Source organism: Gossypium arboreum, chromosome 4, assembly GCF_025698485.1.
Source record: "Gossypium arboreum isolate Shixiya-1 chromosome 4, ASM2569848v2, whole genome shotgun sequence".
Taxonomy (NCBI): Eukaryota; Viridiplantae; Streptophyta; class Magnoliopsida; order Malvales; family Malvaceae; genus Gossypium; species Gossypium arboreum.
This window is the reverse complement of record NC_069073.1, coordinates 43,557-56,436: the sequence shown is the minus strand read 5'-3', so window position 1 is coordinate 56,436 and position 12,880 is coordinate 43,557. Positions and strand designations below refer to the sequence as shown.

General features: G+C 34.9%; 2 pseudogenes; both read right to left on the bottom strand.

Moving 5' to 3' along the window:
* Positions 1 to 2,750: 2,750 nt before the first annotated feature.
* Positions 2,751 to 5,332, bottom strand: LOC128291765 (uncharacterized; annotated as a pseudogene).
* Positions 5,333 to 5,523: 191 nt separating this feature from the next.
* On the bottom strand, positions 5,524 to 11,823 carry LOC108460128 (lariat debranching enzyme-like; annotated as a pseudogene).
* Positions 11,824 to 12,880: the final 1,057 nt, after the last annotated feature.

Genomic DNA, 12,880 nt, shown 5'->3' with positions numbered 1-12,880 from the left:
CTGAAATTCCTTGGAATAACAATATGGATTCACCAATGTATGCAGGGAAACATGCATGATTATATTTTATCATCCCCTAATTTTTGCATTCATGTTTGTGTTTAGCATCAAAGGCACCTTGTTTTCTAGTAATTATATGTGTTTCCCATAATGAACGGACCCTCTGTATGAAAATTTGAAACTAGAAGAAAAACCATTTTAATTTTGTTTTCCACCTAAGTTAGGAATCTATGAATATCTGAAAGTGACAAGTATCCAGATTGTTGAAGTTACTTTTCTGTTAGGGGTTCACATCTTAGGAAGTAACATGATGTATTTTGACTTCTATGCAGAACTCAAAGAAGAAAGTCATGGTGATGCCTCCTTTGCTTTCTGCAGATAAAGCATCAAAAAATAGCTGCAAGGAGACAATTCTATTTGCTTCTGCCCCGCTCTCTGTAGCTGAAGAAATGGATAGTGGGAAAGAGGACGCTACCATGTTCAAATTTCGCTTCCAAAGACAGACCTTGTCAATGAGGTATCAGATGATAGCAAACTGGCAACTCGAAGTATCGCATTTGGCTTTTATTCTTCTGCATTGATGAGCAGCAAAGATGAGGGTTGCATAAAGAGAAAGAGGTTGAGGGAGAAGAAGATGAAGAGAAAGATGAGAAGAAAAAGAAGAAAAATCATTCTGACATCATCTTTTCCTTTCTTTTGTTTGACCCTTTGGCTATTCATCCAACATGGCAAGTTAACTGGCCACATCAGCTAGTTAACTTGCCACATCAGCACTCCCGTTAACTCCCCTAACGGAAACTGTTAATTAGTGATTATTTTGTCACTTTTTCATAACGTTAGTGACTGTTTTATAACTTTTCAAAAGTTGAGCGACTGATATGAAACTTAGGTGATTGTTTTATCTGCTATCCCAAAGTTGACTGTTGGTGTAATTTACTCAAAAAAGTTTCCTACCATTTTTTGTTTTGAATTTGAGATATACATGTTTGTTTGAAAGAAAGAAGGAACAAATAAGTGTGTTGTTTGTTGGTGCAGAGGAGAGCGATAAGTAAGCCATGCTTATGGAATTCAATGAAGAGACCTTATTATTTATTGGTAAGAAAGTTTTATCCAGAAACCTTGCATAGATCAATAATACAATCTAAAATCGAAATCCAAATTGAAACCTCAAACCAAAACCGAAACCTCAAATAAAAACCCAAATTGAAGCCTCATCCCACACTTAACCGCAACACTTAATAAACCCATTTATTAGCCGTTTCTCTCTATCTCTCTCGGTCTCCCTGTTTTGTTTTCTTTTTCTTCCTCATTTCTTCTGCTTTCGTAACAAATCCTCAAATATATCTCTTCAATCCAAATCTCCTCCCATTTCTTATTCTCAGAATTTTTTTCCTCTCATTTTTTTAGCTTTGGGTAACCAAAGGCCAAAACACACACGCGGTACACTATGTTTTTTGTGGTTTTTGAAGTCCCCTGCTTCATCGGATACTGATTTTGAGGCATGAATCTTGAACTTTGTCGTTGTCTGTCTTTGCCTTTTCATTTCTATTTGGTTTCAGATCAATGTTTTCTTTTTACTTATATTTCAGTGGGCTTATTTATCTGCCGTTTCTTTGTTGCGATTTTTGAAACCCCTGCTTCATCGGAGCCTGATTTCAGGTATGAATCTTTGCTTCAACATTGTCTTCGGCTTTCTCTGTTTTAGTTTTAAGATTTATGCTTTTTTGCTTGTGCTCTTTTGTTTTTGCTATGTGTTTGAAATTTATTGATGTGGTCTGTGAGTTACTTTGTGGTTGTTTTATGCTATATCAGTTGGTTATTATTAGGATTTTCTAAATAGGTGTTTAAAAAAAAGACAGATACATGAACAAATATTACTAGGATATAATTATTGTTTTTTCAATAAAGTTTACAATCACCTAAACGTTCTTTATATTAAATGATAAACCAGGTCGGATCCAATTTAATATTTATAAGAATATTTTAGAAATATTTTAATTAATTGTTTTGCAGAAATTTAAATAATGCATATATAATTATTTCAATAGTTTTCCATTCTTTATAGAAATGCGAAGTACCCACTAAACGATCAAAACCGGCATATAGGATTCCAGACTGGGACATTCTGTTTATTAGTTTTCTCAAAAAATCTGTACTTTAGTTTTAAAAAATAATAATAATCTAATCGGGATGCTTGTTAATATTGATAGTAATTGAAAATTTGGAGAATTTCAACCGATTTGCTAATTGCAAAGGTTTTTTTGGATCTGGGTTTCATGATCATATACATATATCATACTGGTAGGTGCTTGCATTCATTAGTAAGGATTGGGTATATTTTCTTTAAAATAGTTGGGATTGTTTGTATTCTGTTGGGAATGATTTACAAATGGATTTTGATTGGAAATTTTAGGTAAACCCATGGTATCTCTGTCTATTAGCCAAATGGGAAGTTTTGTGTGATTATTGATATATCCATGTGGTGAAATACTCAGATTTTGGTTAAAGATAGAATTATATTCATCTGTGTTACTTAGCCTTACATGAAGGGAAATTGAGTTGTAATCTTTTAATTGAATAGGTTCTAGTCACAACCCTTAGATTAACATAATAACAGTTTATTCAACTGCAAATTCAAGAGGTTCGCTAAAAGAGGGGGGGAAGCTGCTAGACAATAAAAACAAGGGTCACAGCATCCCATTCATGCACACATACACAATACATAATATGCATAATTATAGGTACCAACATTTCCATAATTGCAGTACATGTTACCATCACAATCTAAACATTAAATTCAACACACCATTAGTTTATTATTGCAATGAACTCTGTAACAAAACAAAAGAATCTCAAGGGGACCATCCCTGTTGATCTTTTGCTCTAATCCTGCAAGTAAAATATAATTAAATACAGGTTTAGACAATCAAAATTTGCATAAACTGGACTAGTGACTACTGATTAAAAAAAAGAGGCACTAGACACATCTACTCTGAATCTCTGATATTCATTTAGAGGACAATGATATATCGATATGTTACACCTAGAAGGGCATGCTTTTCATGAGTGGCTCTTACCAATTTTAACCAGGAACTCTTCCTTTTCAATACATTGTAATATCCAATTAGAACTTTCTCAGTCATCAACAATCTCAAAAATTTACAGGGCCTGTTTGGTTTGTTATATATGCTATTTGCTCCTAAAAGGCGCTAAAGTAAAAATCAAATGATAAAAGCAAAATCATAATTATTTAAAAATAAACAAATACTTGTTAGACAACACAATTCTAACATGATCAATTTACAGTAATGTAAATCATGTATCTCGTTCTAAAGAAACTTACATTTGAACTATTAGTTCTTCATAAACATAGCTTGCTTTTACATTCAAACATGCTTCTTACTTTTTGCTTTTCAAAGAAATGAGACAAGCAAATAGCAAAGGGTAGAATCCAATTTGTTAGTTACTAAAGAATCATAAAGACCATCCTCTTGTATTTAATAGAAGAATCAAATCGAACATAAGAGTAACATCCTAACCCAAAACAAGAATGAAATAAGGAAACATAGGATTCTATTCGTATAGCAAGTTTCAAACTTCAGAAAAGACAAGTCAGGAGTAATTAACATACCTCATCATCATCATCATCATCATCACCACCGTCTTCCCTATTCTTCTTAAGGCGGGTTGTGCCACCCTCCTTGCTGATGGGTAATTTCATTGCTCCAAATGGAGTGTCAACGTTGATGTGACCTTTCATAGAGTAACCTGTTCCTTTTCCCCTAATCATGTCCCACAGAGCAGATCCGAAATCCTAGGCCTGAAGGAGATAGGAATCTCAATGTAACTGATTCCGTTTTTGTCTATCTTTGCAGATTTTTCAAGTTCTGCAGATCCAATGCTGACCTCAGATAGCCAGACCTCATAGTCAAGTGCATTGAGTACCAAGTCAAAATGATTCTTATTTTCTAATTTCAAATGAAGAACTGCTATAGTTTCCTCCCAAGAGAATCTCTCAAAGTGTATCTTCTCCATATCGATATCGGGCTTGTAAGGTATAGGGATCTGTCCAGTTTTCTGAAGAGGTAAAGTTAACCTCCCAAAAACAGGAACATCAACAATGAGATCAATTTTCAGCCTCTATGGAATGATGCTGCCAGGCTTAATGTCATCATATGTACTTTTGATATCATCATATATTAAAGTAACTAGTATTTTGACAGTCTCCTCACCATGAGCATGGATGGTTCCAGCATCTGGAATCAAGCCTGAAATGAGTTTTCTACCATCACTTTCAATGAGGTAGTCAATGTCGACAAGGGGGATTGGAACAGGGTTTGGGTTCTTTATGATGACATCAACGACAATTTCTGCTTTCTCAAGATTGATACAAGGGAGGTGAATCTCAGCTACATCTGCAGTACGCTTGCCAAAGCCGATTGTTTCCTCCATCTTATCACCAACGTCATGAATGAAACCCTTGACCTTGTCTATAAATCCACGAATATAAGCAGTGTTTCATAAGGCTGAACACCAAAATGAATAACAAAAACACAATGAAAAAACTAAAAAAGAAGCATAAATCTGAAAACTAAAACAGAGATGAAAACTTGTTCTAAAGATGAAAACCACAATACCCAAAGATGAAAACCAAAATACCCACAGAAATAAGAGAAGATAAGCATAGGTCTGAAACTAAAAAAGACGTCCCTTTCAACTAATTCTTGCTTATCGGATGATGACATACCTTAATAGCAAAGCTTCCAAGTAATTAATCAAATAAAGTTATTAGAAAAATGTTCAAAACATTTTTTTCTTTTGATAAAAGAAACTACAGGGAGCCCTAAATACTAAATAAATTAGTTAACATAGATCGCAATCCTTCTACGACTGTCAATTGAAGCAAGATTTAAAACCAGAGGATATATATATTGGTTAGCATATGTGTATAAAGAGAGAAGCAGAAGCAGCCAAGCAAGGAACAGCCAAAAGGACTGGACAAGAGAGTCTTAATATTAAGGATTTGATCTAAACACTAAACATGGAGCCAGCCAGAACACAAAGGAAAGATAGTGATCTGAGACATAAAAATCATCGAAGTGAAGAACAGCAGCCAAAACATCCAGATCCAGATCCAGATCATCATCATTGTTTCAGACATGACAATTTCTCATACTGTAACAAGTCAACAACGGCATAACATTGTAACGATCAAAAAGAAAAGGTCATATACTAGTTTGCTACGACCATTCCAAAACTTAAAGGGTGACTGGTTTGATCATAACTCAAATCACTCATCTTCCGGTGGAGGGATGAGGATCCAACCCACCATTTTTCGAATATTGAAAATTTAAATTAAAAAGTGGAAAACAAAGAAGACAGATAATTTGTAGTGAGATATACCTGCAAGCAGCGTTTTTCTTATTCTGATCTTGTTACATGTTTTGTGATAAGAAGAGAGCGGACACTGGCCAGGGGGATTATATAAGATTGGGGAAATGATAATAGGTTAGATCCAGAACATTAGCAGCCAGGCAAAGACAGCGGCCTTAGATCTGGTACTCTGACTGAAGCCTCAGGCCACTAAGATAAACGTAATACCAATCATATTGCAAATTTCAATGTTTAAACGAAAAATAGCTCCTTCTATCCCTTTCCAGTAGAAGTTTTCATATATAAGAAATGAACATTGCATGGTACACCAACATGGCTATATCAAGCCAGCAAAAAAAAAAAAAAATGTAGCGGTACAAGAAAATAGATCCTTTGTGTTCAAAAGGTTTTCTTGCTTGCTTAATCAATAGGTTGTTCTGTTTCCTAAAATATATGGTATTCACAGGGCATTAGACAAGATTAAAAATGATTTAGATTTAGGTGGAATAGAAAGGTAAATGTTCAACCTTGCCAGGCAAAGAATCATAACCAAAGATGCTGAACAGATGGCTCAGCTAGACAAGCAGTCACATCTCTTAATAGAAATTCTTGTAGTATTAAAGAACACAAAAACAATGTCTTTTGGTGTAAGAATACATACGAACTATCCAACTCTGACAAACTAGAGCAAAGTGGATTACCTCCTGGTCATCATTATTTTCAGCATGGGTTATTCCTAGCAATCTCCAACCTTCAGCATTCTCAGGATTTTTCATAACTTCAGCCTCTAGGGCAAGCACTGCTTCACTCAAAAGTCCTTTCCTCAATAGCTCTTGACCTTCTTTTAAAGGATTTTGATGACCAACATATGGATTCATATCAGAAAATACAAAGACACCCCATGAAGCATCCGACAGCTGAAGAACCTACAAGTTTTCACATCCAAAACATTCATGTAGAATTAAGGGAGGTTATAAAGTGAACTTCTTCAAGGCTGCAGACTTACTTATCATATGAATTTGCCCAGTTATCAGACGAACTATCTCCCAAAGCCCCCTCACCAACTTGACGACCAAATTCTTCTGCCCAGTCATCAACATGCAACTTTGAGCATTCATTGACCCATTGATCATCGACAGACTCTTGTTGCAATCTTTCAGCACCAAATTCATTGGCCCAATGGTCAGGTCAGGTCCACGGAAAACCTATTAACCATCAAGTCAAGAACATTTAATGAAATGAAGAAAATTAGAATATTTCAAATAAGAATAAGAGCTTCGCACAGTTTAAGTCTCAAAATAATACATAACACGCAGAATCATTAGTTGCACTTTGTATCCTGAATAAACAAATCAAAACACCCTAGTTGTTCTCATACAGTAGCAGACTCCTCAGCCCATTGATCAGGTTGAAGAAAATCAAAGAACCACCAACCAGAGTAGCAAATTCTGTATAATAAGAACATTTATACAAATTGCAATGTTTTTAGCTGGTTTAACACCAAACAGAGATATACAATTACAAGAATCATCAGTGACAGTTTATCTTCTAACTTATTATAATCAAACAATGTTTGAATTTTGAAGGTCTCCAGGAAAAGAATGGGGGATTTGATTAAGTTGTTGATATTAACACACCAATATGACAACAAATTAATTTGCACGTATGAGAATGACATTTCATGAAACTAAGTTCTGAGTAGTGATTATCTCCACAAAACTCATCGTGAAGCAACATATCAAGCATGCAAATGTAAAACATGTTTCTTTGCCCAGGCTTTAAAATCATAAAGGCCCTTACTTGGTTAGATATAACCAAAAGCATTTGTTTTTAAAAGAAATGGTAGCTGTTAAAAGCCTTTATGAAGGTTCTTAATAAAATGTTACTAGATATTGAAGCTCGTAACATAGGCACATATGAAAAGGGAACATGAAAGAGATTCAAATGTTAAAGCAGACTATTCACTAGGAAAATGAAACATTAAAAGATGACTGTCCTATTAAATCTTCTAAAAAACTTCAAATAAGCATATATCTAAAGATAAACATCAAACACATCTTTCAAATTTTTAGATCACCAGAAAACTTTCAGTTAATGAACAAAGTACTTACTGGATCTTCCCAGGTGATTCTGGCTTGACATTGGGGGTCACTGCATTGTCAGTGGACTCTGGCTTTACACTAGTTGTTACAGCACTATCGATGGACCCTCAATTCACACCGTGGATTCCTGCATTATTCACAAACTTGCATTAGTTTTTAAATTTGGCCATTTTGGAACCACAGAGTAAAGACCAACTTCAGCTAGAAATAATAGGTAAAACACCTTAGCTCTCTTATTTTCTGTTGACCTGAACTTGAGTGGAAATAAACACTGGTTAAATTCGCAGTGGGTTTCCAATGACATAAAGCTCAGTATGGATTACTGAACAGACCAGAAAAGCAGTGTCAATACTGCTGATATTACTGAAACAAAAACAGAATTCCAAATTTATCAAACCGCACTTGTACAAGGAAAGTGGCCTTAAATATATATCAACTGTAGATTAAATGAAAACAGCCAAGTGTTCAAGTAATGAAAACTATTCCCTGACCTTAAATATATATAAACTGTAGATTAAAGGAAATCGACCTCATTTAACACTCAAGATTAAATTTATCTTTACTTGTTAAACTTACCAGTAAACATAGAGTAGGCTTCCCGTAACATACCTAAAACTTGATAATCCAGAAAATTAGAACATAACTCTTTCACATTGTCCTAATCAAATTTTCACATCAACCATTAATTCACTGATTCGGAAAATTTTGAATTAACCCCAAAACAGCACAAGAAGATTGTTCAAAGAATCAAATTCATGCAAACTAATACGATGAAAACCGAAGTCATTAACTAATGGCTTAGAAAAGGAAAAGTGACCTCAATTTTGTTAGTTCCTTCTCCTTGGCAGGATCCCCTATCTTAAGTTTGTCTGCTTGTACAAATGTAGACGGCCTATGAATTAAGTAGATTTATTTATCATGCAGTTCTAACTGCTAATTCCATTAAATAGAAATCAATGTTACTTAAATCACTTGCTGCAAAAAGAAGGCAACATTTTCCAAAAGCTTCTTAAAATATGAATTACATAAAATCCAAAGCCATTTTTTTTCTGATAAGGTGCTATCCTAGAAGACATGAGATTCTTCAAACATCTTTGAACCAACATTAAGAAAAACAAGAACACTTACAGATGTAAGGAACAGACTCATCTAACCATAAAACAGAAATGAAAAGGCAAAAGACAAAGTTAAGATTCATACTTGAAAATCAGTCTACGATGCAACAGGAGATTTCGAAAATCACATAAAATGAGAAAACTTAGGTTTATCTTTCTCACGAAAACTGTTTTCCTACTGTAGCGCGTATGTGTGTTTTTTTTTTTGGCCTCTCGTAACCCAAAACTAAAAAATAAAGAGAGAAAAAAGTTGAAGAGAGAGAATCGAATCGAGAAACAAATGGGGGATGTTTGTTTGGCCTCTGGTTACCCGAAGGTAAAAAAGAATGAAAGCAAAACTTTGAAAAGAGAGCGAGAGAGATAGAGTATCAGGGAAGAAAAGGGGAACTCTGGAATGAAATGATGGGGAAGGAAAGGGATTTGAGAAGACACAACGAACATCTTCTTCTCGGAAGATTTTTTAAATCTCTGATGTATATTTAAGGCTCTTTTAAAATCCACAGCCCCAAACACTGAAACAAAAGCTCAAAAACACCAGCCCAACCCTAAACTCTGATCACCAGCTAGCATCTGTGAAATTTCAAATTTCCATTATGCTTCTTTAAAATTTGTTAAATGGAACAAAAGAAAAAAAAATATATATATATATATATATTATAAAAAGGAAGTGGCAAAATAATCATATTTGAGTAGAAATTGCTAATAGTTCAAACGTGAAGTACTTCCAAACATACATTCTTGATTTAAAGTAAAAAACCATGCATCTTTTTTCTTCCAAAGAAAGGCTTCAGAATTTTAAAATGTTTTGCTTACAGCAATAGCAACGACGCAAATAATAATAATAATAATAATAATAATAATAATAAGATGTTAATTTATAAACCAAGCTCACTATTTTACTATGATGGAGAAATGAAAGAGCCATGCTTTTTAAACTGGCAGTAATATCTAAACTACAATCCGGTACTAATATAGCTTCTACATCACATAAACCATAAAAAAAATACAATTATATAAAGGAAGGGGGGAAATCCAGAATCTAATAGCATTCATCATTAAAACCCAAAAATCAATAAGCAAACAAAACTCTTACTACGGAAGAGAAATTGGAAAAGAAAAGTAACAAGAAGAGCTCGTGCCAAGTCAATTTGCGGCACTGTTTGATGTGGGGAGGATCAGGCAATGAAGAAGGGAAAGCTATTTCTTTGAGATCGTATCGGACGTGGTCATACAGCTTCCTGCACACAACTTCTACCTTCATTTTAGGTTGATATAAGGGATACCCAATTTGATTAAGCTAATGAATTATCTTTGTTGTTCCATGGTCTAAATATTTAGGGGAAGCAGGCCCGTGGGCTTTTGATTTATTTGATTTTCCTTTCTTTAACCTTTTCAAGATTTTCAGGAGCTAGGTCGGATTTGGGAAGGTAAGTTGTTTGGTCCTGCTTAGATCGAAGCAAAAGGTATTCCTAGAATCATGTATACTCTAGGTTTGACTGCATCACAATGAAGATTAACTAAAAGCTGCTAAGTACCGTATAAAGGGACAATGCATCAAAACTGAGTGGGACAATGTAAATAGAAAACTCTTTACCCTTTTGAGGCAATGAAGCAGGAGTATCCCTGGAGTCCGATGCATTATCAAGAAACATAAAGAAGATCTAGCAATTCCAAGAAAGATGCAGTCTGAGGATTACCAGGAGAACCTACACAAGGTGAGAAAATTTTAATAATTAAAAAAGAAATCGAGCAAAAACAAATTGCAAAAGTCATGATTATTCTAGTTGCAAATCTAAATAAAAAAGAACGCATTCGCTAACCAACAATTAATTGAGCTAAAAGAAGACAAAAAATGAAGGATAGTGATTCATAACCACTGTGACAGTAATATCGAGATGCCTAACCATTATAGTGTTAAATGGTATAAATATGCAAACATATATGGTGAGTTTCTTAAATCCTAAAGATAGAACCATTAATGGAGATACTATTAGCACCTCAAAGAAGGAAAAGCATCAAAATATCACCATATTATTTACCAGGAAAAGCAGTGTTTGAAACTGAATCAGAGGGTTTGTGAGGTGGAGCTGTTTGAGAAAATTCACAAGGTTTGGCTCCCCTGTCTTCTATCCTGCTTTTAACCCATTAACAACAATCTTGCATGTCGAGCTTTGTTCTCCTACATATTAGAACAGCAGTTGTCGGCGCACAAGTTCTTGTAGAGTAATAGTACTTGCAAAAATAGAAAATTGCACATTTTGAAATAAAACATTAGTCCACCCCACCCAAGAAAGAAAGAAAGAGTGAGATGAGTGGCATGGTCAAAACAAAAATGTCATATATACACACACCCAACGTCTCCACGGCGGAAGGTCAAAGGAAAGACACAGTTCAATTTCCGCGTTATTGCCAGCCATTCTTCATCGTACTGAACCTCATAAGGTCCTAGATCAGATCAATATCGACAATCTAAAAGATCAGAGAAAGCCAGAATTCATTTATTAGCTTCCAACAAAGACCAAAAGAAAGAACCTAAATGAAATGGTCAGAACATATGATAGATACCTGCAAGAACTTGTGCCCTGGAAGGCATTTATCGAGTGCAAGAAATTTTGTCACTCGACCACCCTCTTCATGTTCAACAAGAGCGGTGAATTTACAAGGCAAGTGAGCTGAAAACCAATACGATGGTTTGAGTTTTTCGAGCAGCTGAGCAGCAGGTTTGCTTCCAAGAGTTCCTTGCTGGATCTAGGAAATATGTTTCAACCAACAAGCAACCAGGAATGGTCAACAAGAAAACTGAATACGTTTGATATGAAGATTTTCATTCTGTCACATATATGCATTTCCGCCAATTGAATATAATTACCTCATCTTTGAAATATTTTTTGTAGCGAACAAGTTGTTGCCAGTTCCCATAATCAGTGATGCTGAGCAGCCAATCGTGTGAAAGGAAAACATCTATCAGTTCCTCTAGGTGCATAAGCTTGTGAACATCATACTCCTGGACATGATACACAGACCTGATAGTATTGTCATTATAAGGTGGCCTTTCATGGTGTCCTGCTAAAGGAAAAGCTAATTCATTTCAGTTTCAAAGCTTCGACTCTCCACCCTAAATAAGAATCAATATAACATATCTGACACTCGCTTGCAGTAAATAAATAATCGCCATTAAAAGAACTCCAGAATAAAAATAGAATAGACAAGTAAAAGAACTTCATACCCAATCTAAACAATAATTACGCGCATTGTAAATTCCGAAAAGTCCACCGATATGGATATTGCCAAACTTCACAACCACAGCATACCCCAAGAAGTATATATTAGGTGCTGCCCATCCCCCATAATGCCTAAAGTTCACACATTTCAATCGCAGAAGGTAAAATTCAAGGCCTTTTCATAAAAGAATCAAAATCCCCAAGCTAGAACATATGAAGAAAAGGGGGTGGGTTACAATTCCCATAAATAATTGGAAGCTTCATGATTTTGCACCCGCAAAACAGATAATGACACTAAAAATACTGAACCGGGACGGGAAATGATGGGAATATTCTAGGAATAGCTTATTCTGATACGGGATATGATGGGGATATCCCTGAGGCAGAATAAGAATGAAAATTAACTAGAACAAACACTAGAAAAATCTGTTCCGATGCAAAGCTAAGCCCAACAACACAGTACTTACTAAAACGTTGTTATGAAAATATTTAATGTAAAATTCTTTGAAAATATTTAAAAAATCAGTATGTTTTAATTAGTGTTTAAGCAAAGATTTAAAAGAAATAGAAAATAACACAAAAGCTATAATATTAACCAGAGGGAAACAAACAATCCAAAAATAAAGAACATGTAGTAGACGATAAACAAACAAAAATGAAGAACAAGACCGACATCTATAGATCTGAAAGACGGAACGAAACAGTGATTTCTAAAGCTAAAAACCAAAAACCCTAAGAAAACCCACTGAAATACAAGTATCAAAGCATGGAGCTGAAACTAAAAAAGAGATTGATACCTGAAATGAGTCTCCGTTGAAGCAAAGAATTTCAAAAATCACAAAAACCAGAAACGGCAGAGAAAACATAGGATTTCTCTCTCACGAAAACTCTCTTCCTACTAGAGTGTGTGTTTTTTTGGCCTGTGTATACCCAAAGCTGAAAAAGAATGACAGGAAAACGTCGGAAAGAGACCGAGAGTGAGAGAGAATCGCCGAAGAAATGGGGAGCGAAGTGGGGAGCGTGAAGGTCTCCTTAAACACCGAATAAGTAATCGGTGTTGAATAGACAG